Consider the following 8,366-nt stretch of genomic DNA (forward strand, 5'->3'; position numbering starts at 1 on the left):
TGGAGAGACCATCCTCAAAGCATGACAGAAGAGGAAAGTCGATGCTGTCAGAGAATACAGGAAGCTCTATTCTTAAGAGCTTCTTGCATGATGAAAGTTGAATTCCAGAACTTAATAGAGATCAATTACAACACTCACGGCACAAAGTATTATTTCTCCATTCTCTGCAGATCCCAGCATTTGTGCACGACTCTGCATAAGCCTGCAGCCCGTTGCATAAGGACACTGTCAGCTCTTTAGTGTGACACATGTCGTAAACACAGTTTTCCAAGAAAATCTCTGGAGCTACTTTGGCATGACAGTCCTTGAAGATACCTACGTTAAGTCAGGAAAGAAACAGAATCACCGAAGGGAAGATGGAAGAAGCCGAGCGGTGCCACTTACCATCCCCTCTCATGGCAAGGAGTCACTGCTCTCTGGCCAGTGTAGGCTGACCAGCTCGCTAGACTCAGCCAGACCAAACCTGGAGCTGAATACACCCAAACACTGATGAGATTTGGCTCAGTTTGGCTTAGGCCTTTCTCTACCTTTTGCAGGGTAAGTACAACGTCACTCAAAGCGGACACACTTGTTCTTGATAGAGAGCTAGCAACGCCCTGGTAGTTACTGTTTCCAGAGGAGGGAAGGCCTAAAGCACTTCAGATACCCCTGTTAAAAAGCGGGCAATGGGAACCACCGCACTATGTCTCTGCTGCAGCAGAGTACAAGTTAATGGGAGCTCTGTGCGGGCAGGAGCGGCAGAACAAGGCCCTCGAAGTGCAATGCCCAAATAATCGTCACATCCTAGTGCCATCTCAATGCACGATCCAGTCTGAGCAGGTAACTCAGGGCAACTCCTGGGGCTTCTAGTTCAGCTTTGGGCACTGGGGGCCATACACATGTCACTGGGGACTCGGGGCCGTGGCCCCAGGGAGCGAGGTCGGGACGGAGGCAAGGGCAGGCTGTCATTGGGAGTGATTTCAATCAGCTCGCCCAGGACTCAGCCACGGGCATCGTACCTGTCGGGTCGGTGATCATGCCACAGGCTGTGTCCTCCCTCGCTTCGCTCTCCAGCAGGGGGTCACAGACCAGCACTTGGTCAGGGGAGCATCTGGCAAGAGAGAGAAAAGCTTCTGATGAATGTTTCTTTATTCCCCCCGGGCCAGGTCTGGACAGGACGATGCCACGTCTGCCCAGCAGGCACGACTTGATTCCAGCCACACAACGGAATCCAGGCTCCCTGAAAGGCTGCGTCTGCCGCCACCTCCCCCACCACAGGAGGGGGCTCCCATTCCCACACTGGGCAACTTGGGGTGCTCCACGACTCAGACGGAGTTGAATTTGGGGTGGAACACACTGCTGCGGGAACCAGTGGATCGGTCCGGCTCCTGTCTGGGACAGCAGGTGACCTCCCACCCACCAGCAGGTCTTCCTGGACTGGGGGACAGCAGACCTCCGAAGGCAGATGGTAGCAGGCCAGCCACTCACCGCCTGCTTATGCTCAGCTGGGGAGGGGGCTCTTGGGTGTACGGGAGAGGATGGTTGTGCTCAGCCCCAGGAGGAGCCGAGGTGGTGGAGCCCTGGATGGCCGCCCTGCGGATGAGTGGACAGCACGCTTTCCTAGAGCTTTTGTAGTAAAGACCCCCTGATTAGCGTCCTTCTGTACGTACATGGTGTGATTCTCTGCCACCAGCCAGCTCTCTCCAAGCTCCGTGGAATCTCCTGCAATGCTGCCATTCGGCTTTAGGTTGTCATCCTTTGCATCGCCATTGTAATTACCTATCCAAAATGAAAAACGTGTAGAATACTTGAAATTCACAACTCCACAATGCACACTAGCGTGTGGTTGTCAAACACACTGTAATGAACCGGCTAGCGTGTATGTGCACCAGTGCCCGCTCCGGGAAGGAGTACGAACTGCTCCCTACGCGGCTCAGACGCCGCACTGCTCACAGCTGAGGAAGATTCCACGGGAGATTAAATGGTAGGGGTCTGTGTGTTTGGAGCAAATGGTTTGGCTTTCCGATTGTGTCAGATCACACGGTGACTCGGGTAAATGGGTGACAATACAATGAGAACTAACCCTCACCCTTACACTCAAATTCTATCATTTCTGAGGCTTAGAAGCCATGGGGGTAACACTCAAGGAGACGTCATCCCACGGGGAATTTCTAGTCCATCCAGATCCAGGGAGAACCAGAAAACTCACAACACATCCTACTGTTGCAATTTAATTCCAGGTGTTGGGTTTTCTGTGCAGGTGGCTGGGTGGCGTTGGTGGCCCCTGACCTACAGGAGGTGAGAGTAGATGATGTGTGGTCCCTGCTGGCCTTAAACTCGAGCACTCCAATTTTCATAGCTCCATTTTCATCCCAGAGAAATGTGGATGAGCTTCCGATAAGCATCTGGGCTGCTGGACGGTTATTCCACGTATTGGGGTCCATTGGCCCTTTAAGCCTAGAGGCAGCCAGAAGACTCCGTTCCAGGAATACAGGAAGGAACAAAGGCAAAGGAAATGGCCAAAGCCAGAAGCGAGGAAGCGGTCCTAGGGAATGAGTAGTTGGATGGGAAAACCCAGGACGCTGCCCCTGTAAGGGACTGGGCCTGGGAATTCCTGTAGTGCAGAGCGGGACAGGGCTCCTCTCTCTTCCAGCCAAGTGGGAGGAGCTCTCCCTAGGAGGGCAATACGTATGCTGCCTTCTCCCTCAGAACAGGGACAGGCTGACAGGAGAAGGAAGCCAAAGCAAGAAGGCTGAGCTCCAGCTTAGAAGGGCTGGGAACGGTAGCTTCCCCAGGAGCAGACGGGCACAGAAGGAGAGCCCTGGGTGTGGAAGAAGAATCATAGAATCACAGAATATCAGGGTTGGAAGGGACCTCAGATTTGCACTGTTTCTTTTTAAAAAGTACCCCAGACGGGAGTGCGCACAGCCACAAAGTACACCATCTGCTCAAGAAACTCCCTCAAAAAGCACAAGAACAAATCCGCACAGACACACCCCGAGAACTCCGACCAGGGGTATTCTATCTGAGACCCAAGATCCATAAACCTGGAAATCCTGGATGCCCATCATCTCAGGCATTGGCACCCTGACAGCAGGATTGTCTGGCTATGTAGACTCCCTCCTCAGGCCCTATGCTACCAGCACTCCCAGCTATCTTCGAGAGACCACTGACTTCCTGAGGAAACTCCAATCCATCGGTGATCTTCCTGAAAACACCATCCTGGCCACTTTGGATGTAGAAGCCCTCTACACCAACATTCCACACAAAGATGGACTACAGGCCGTCAGGAACAGTATCCCCGATAACATCACGGCAAACTTGGTGGCTGAACTTTGTGACTTTGTCCTCACCCATAACTATTTCACATTTGGGGACAATGTATACTTTCAAATCGGCGGCACTGCTATGGGTACCCGCATGGCCCCACAGTATGCCAACATTTTTATGGCTGACTGAGAACAACCCAGGAACCTATCCTTGCAACAAAGCCCGTTGCCAACTGTGTCCACTTATCTAATCAGGGGACACCATCATAGGGCCTAATCACATCGGCCACACTATCAGAGGCTCGTTCACCTGCACATCTACCAATGTGATAGATGCCATCATGTGCCAGCAATGCCCCTCTACCATGTACATTGGTCAAACCGGACAGTCTCTATGTAAAAGAATAAATGGACACAAATCAGAGGTCAAGAATTATAACATTCAAAAACCAGTCGGAGAACACTTCAGTCTCTCTAGTCACTCGATTACAGACCTAAAAGTGGCAATTCTTCAACAAAAAAACTTCAAAAACTAGACTCCAACGTAAGACTGCTGAATTGGAATTAATTTGCAAACTGGATACAATTAACTTAGGCTTGAATAAAGACTGGGAGTGGATGTGTCATTACACTAAGTAAAACTATTTCCCCATGTTTATTCCCCTCCACCCCCGGCCCCACTGTTCCTCACACGTTCTTGTTAACTGCTGGAAATGGCCCACCTTGATTATCACTACAAAAGGTTCCCCCTGGCCCCGCTCTCCTGCTGGTAATAGCTCACCTTACCTGATCACTCTTGTTACAGTCTGCATGGTAACACCCATTGTTTCATGTTCTCTGTGTATATAAAATCTCCCCACTGTATTTTCCACTGTATGCAGCCGATGAAGTGAGCTGTAGCTCACGAAAGCTTATGCTCAAATAAATTTGTGCATCTCTAAGGTGCCACAAGTCCTCCTTTTCTCATAGCCACAATGGGGTGCTCAGGAGGGAAGCAGCCCTGATACACCCCTGTTGACCCTGCTGAGGTTCAAGTATTGCCAGGCTTGTCTCCTGGCAATCTAATTGGTCTCTGCTTGCTTCAGAGCGGAGTTTCTCACTCATCACCCACACGTGTTAACCTGGAGTCTCCTTTGCTGTGTCACTACATCAGAACTGGGTCTCTTACATGCATCAAATACATGTCTCTGACCTCTCTCTGGCATCTGCTCTATTCCGTCTTGCTGGACTCTCAAGGGCTCGCTGCGATTTGTGTCCTGCACAGCACCCAACATTTGGTTGCGCTTGACAAAGAATACCAAATAATTGTGGAGATTAAACATGAAAAGGACATATACTGGGTTATCTACTCCATCTCCTCGGCTACTTCAGCATTGGTCCCCAAGGGACCATTTTCTAATGCTTTGTCTTGCAGCAGACCCACCTTCTACTGCAGCTGGACAACAAAAAGCACCTCTAAAAAGAAGGCTCAGTGATCAGAGAAGCCTTTGCCCGTGCTCGGACTGTGACTATGACAGTGCGGAGACAGTATGCATCTGCGAGTGCAAGGAACAAGACAGCAGAGCAGAAAAGCTCAGGACGGCTCCTAAACAGGGATTTGGAAATCTGTCCTGACCCACAAGAAGGGCCTGAAAGTTTTCTTCTCGTTTCCAAGTTGAAAGAAATGAAAAGCATAGCTTAGGCCGGATAGTCCCAATCAAAGAGGGACAGACACGCTGCGATGCAAATAAGAGAAAAAAGATACGAGGGGACCTGGACCAGAGGCATCCAGGGTAGGACTGCGATAATATTTAGACTGCAGTTTATGAATGTGTTGAATGTGAGATTCCTCTCCTGTTAAAAATGACATCTGCAGTTGTCATTAGCGACACGCGAGTTAACGCCTGGGTAACCAGATTTCTTGTAAGTTACGTTTGCCAGGTACCCGGACAATGATGGTTCCTTCAATCCAGTGCCCGACATCGCAGTCCATACAAGACAGACTAGATTACTCTGGGATAAACAGAACAGGGGACAAAAAAACCCAACCAATCCCCAAACTGCATGATTCATTGAAACGCTCCTGATCGTATGACTTGACGGTACTCAAGAACAGGGATACTCACCACACAGGCCACAGAGCTGGCCCTTGTAACAACCGGACACTGAGACCTCCACATAGTGATTGCCGTCAAATCTGACCCAGAGTCCAAAATCAGTTTCCAAAAGCACGTAGCGCCCGCTGATCTGGACCTTGATCTTGTTTTCAATCACCACGGGCAGGTTCCTTCTGGTGCCATTCACCTGAACAACACGTTGGGAAAGTCTGGTCAGGACTAGGTACCCCCATAATTCCCAGTGAATCGCCCATGAATAGTCTAGCTAACGAGTTCGCTGGCAGGAATGTTCTCATTCACACCGGGAATTTGGAGGAAATCTGACAGAAAGTTCACAGAAAGCCATTTTCAACTGCCAAGCCTGAGTATTCTCCATGGAAGCCTCATTCTAAGAAGCACACCCAACCAATGAGAAAACAGAAACCCACCATGGGACCTTTACGTCCAATCAAATGTCTCGATTTTTGCAGGTCTCAGTGTAAGCATGTCAGATGATTAAAATACTCCTTTTAAATAACATTTCACTTACAGTCACGTTCCCGTTCTTCAGCAAGGAAATCTGAGTTCCATAGACATCCACGTGCACGGACTTTACATAGGAAACTTTGGTATTGGAGCCCCTGTGCTCATTGGTGGTGGACACGTCAAAGGGTGGGAGCCCCCTGGAGCCGTTGCACACTTTGGAGAGGGTGTAAGTGCAGTTTCCCATGAAATGGTGAACTCTGCCATCAAACGTGTAGTAATGCGGGTCCCCTGAGGCACTGCAGGTGGCACGGCCTGAAAAGGAAGGAACGTGGATTTATCCCCTGCAAATCCCTCCCACGTAACTGCACCCCTGCCACTTGCGCTCCCCCGAGCACTTCATCTTGGTGCGCACTTCCTGCGCACGCCACTTGAGGGCTCACAGAAACAGCATCGACCGGGAACAGAGTGGGGAGGAGCCAGGCAAGCTGCCCCATCCCGAAATGCCATTGTGCTGTAACTGGAAGACATCTGCGAGGTTCCCTGGAAACTCAGGGAAGTCGTCCTCCCTGACGTGGGTCTTGATCTGGTGATGCGGAAACTAGGCTGAGACCTTCCAAACTCATTTTCCCTTCTGATCGGGGACAAGATCTGAACCCTGCTCTCACAGGGGGAGTGGGCCTCGGGAAGAAGCTGGAGTGGTCACCGTCAGGTCATATTAATTTCTGTAAGTGCAGATCTCGAGAGAGGAAGCTCCCATGTATAGCAACCCATTTCGCCACTTGAGAAGCTAAGTGACGAGCACAAGGCTCCACTACAAGTCAGTGGCATCCCACAGAATAATAACAAGATGACGTGACTCCCTGTATCCTGCTTTCACCAGAAGTGACCACTTCCTTTTACAACCAATACAGTGTTCATGTTCCTCGGCTATACCCAGCAATGTGATTTCTGAACACCCAGGAAACTGACAATCGCATTGTGGTTGCGTGAAACCCACTGGAAAGATCTCATGGATTTTTCAAACTCTATTACCTAGAAATGGAGGACACAGAACCAAAAATTCATTGTTCAAAAAGAGCGCTCTTGGTATATGTTGAATCTCAGCTCTAACACTCAGGCTTTGGTTCTAAGTTGGAGCCAAACCCAGAAGAGACGTAGTAAACGGAAGCATATAAGATGTGGTTAAGTGCCTCTGAGAAGAGTTTGCAAGAGTGTGCTCTGTCCGGTCTGACCCCGAGCACTAGGGCTAGCCCCAGGTTGTCCTCCAGCAAGACTCAAAGGCTTAGACAAACCTGCACTAGTTCCACACTTGGCTAGAGCTACCAGCTGCTTTACCATTTGTAAGGTGAAAAGGTTTTGGGTCGCACCGATGGAATAACTCTACCTGGGGGACTGGTCAGCATTACCGTTGGACTTGCCTTCCGAAAACATAAATGTGGAGTTTTCAAACAGTATTATGGTGGAAACGTAATCTGCAGTCAGGCACCAATTTCTCACCCCACATGTGAATGGGGAGGAGATTTGTCCAACACGGAGGAACCCACGTTACCTGTCTGACAGGGCTCTGCTGTCGTTGGAGTTGCTGTGGTCGGGGACTTGCCTGGCAAAATATACAAAGGAAATAGCATGAAGAGGTTGGTCACTCTGTTCTGTGAAGAGTAGACTAGGACGACACTTGAACAGTTTCCTCTTAGACTGGCAATGATCATGTGATCAGGAGACATGTGATTCGAGAAACACTCAGCGCATGGCATATCTCAAAACGCAATAGCTCTAATAACGCCTCACGAGAAACAGACGGAACGTGTCTTTACCCGCCACCCACCTCCACCCCCAGTCCTCCCCTGTGAGCAGAGAGAAGGATTTATTCTCAGCCACAGTCTCCTAGCAGATTTACCTGTGGTGCTTATTGGGCGGGGCGGAGTGGTCTCCGAAGCAGGGCTTGTTCCTTGCACTGTTGTAGACTCTAACAAGAGATGATCACAGCATTGGTTGGTGAGAACCAGGAACCCAGCGTGAGGTTCAGTAACATACACGGTGGGAACTGGGGACCCTTCTCCAAAATGAACCGTTCTGCCTCCCAGATGTTACGTTCTTTGAAACCTCATCTGCACCCAGCCACCGAGTTCACAGCCCACCAAGAAATGTCCAGGAGATTGAGGACGCACTGAGAGGTCCACCTTACCTGATGGACTGGGGCCTACTGTGGTTGGACTTGAAGTCGTCGAGGCGCCTACTGGAAAAAGATACAAAGACATTGACGTTGAGAGGCTGGTCATGCTGTTCTATGAAAAGTGCCATAGGATAACCCTCGGAAGCTCTTTATTAGACTGCAGATGACCATGTGTGAGAAATGTGATTCTAGAAACACAGAGCACATGACACGTACCCAACCAGCAACCAGCATCCAGAGACACGTCATCCTCAGAGACGCCTGTTATGCAAAACACCTGCGACCTGGTAGCTGTGCCAGAAAACGGAGACGTGTTCCTGCTCCTGGGGGCTCTCTGCACCGTGCAGATGACCTGTGTCTACCCCTGCGCGCGAGTACTTTGCA

The 8,366-nt window shown here is 50.2% G+C and overlaps 1 long non-coding RNA gene across 1 annotated transcript; it reads right to left on the reverse strand.

Annotated features, from left to right (window-relative positions):
• Positions 1 to 998: 998 nt before the first annotated feature.
• LOC119567106 lies at positions 999 to 5,525 on the reverse strand. Its single transcript, XR_005226870.2, has 3 exons — positions 5,354 to 5,525; positions 1,650 to 1,758; positions 999 to 1,090 (listed from the first exon to the last, which is right to left on the reverse strand). It is a non-coding gene; the product is annotated as an uncharacterized LOC119567106 (long non-coding RNA).
• Between the last annotated feature and the right edge of the window lie 2,841 nt (positions 5,526 to 8,366).

This window comes from Chelonia mydas, chromosome 9, assembly GCF_015237465.2.
Source record: "Chelonia mydas isolate rCheMyd1 chromosome 9, rCheMyd1.pri.v2, whole genome shotgun sequence".
NCBI lineage: Eukaryota > Metazoa > Chordata > Testudines > Cheloniidae > Chelonia > Chelonia mydas.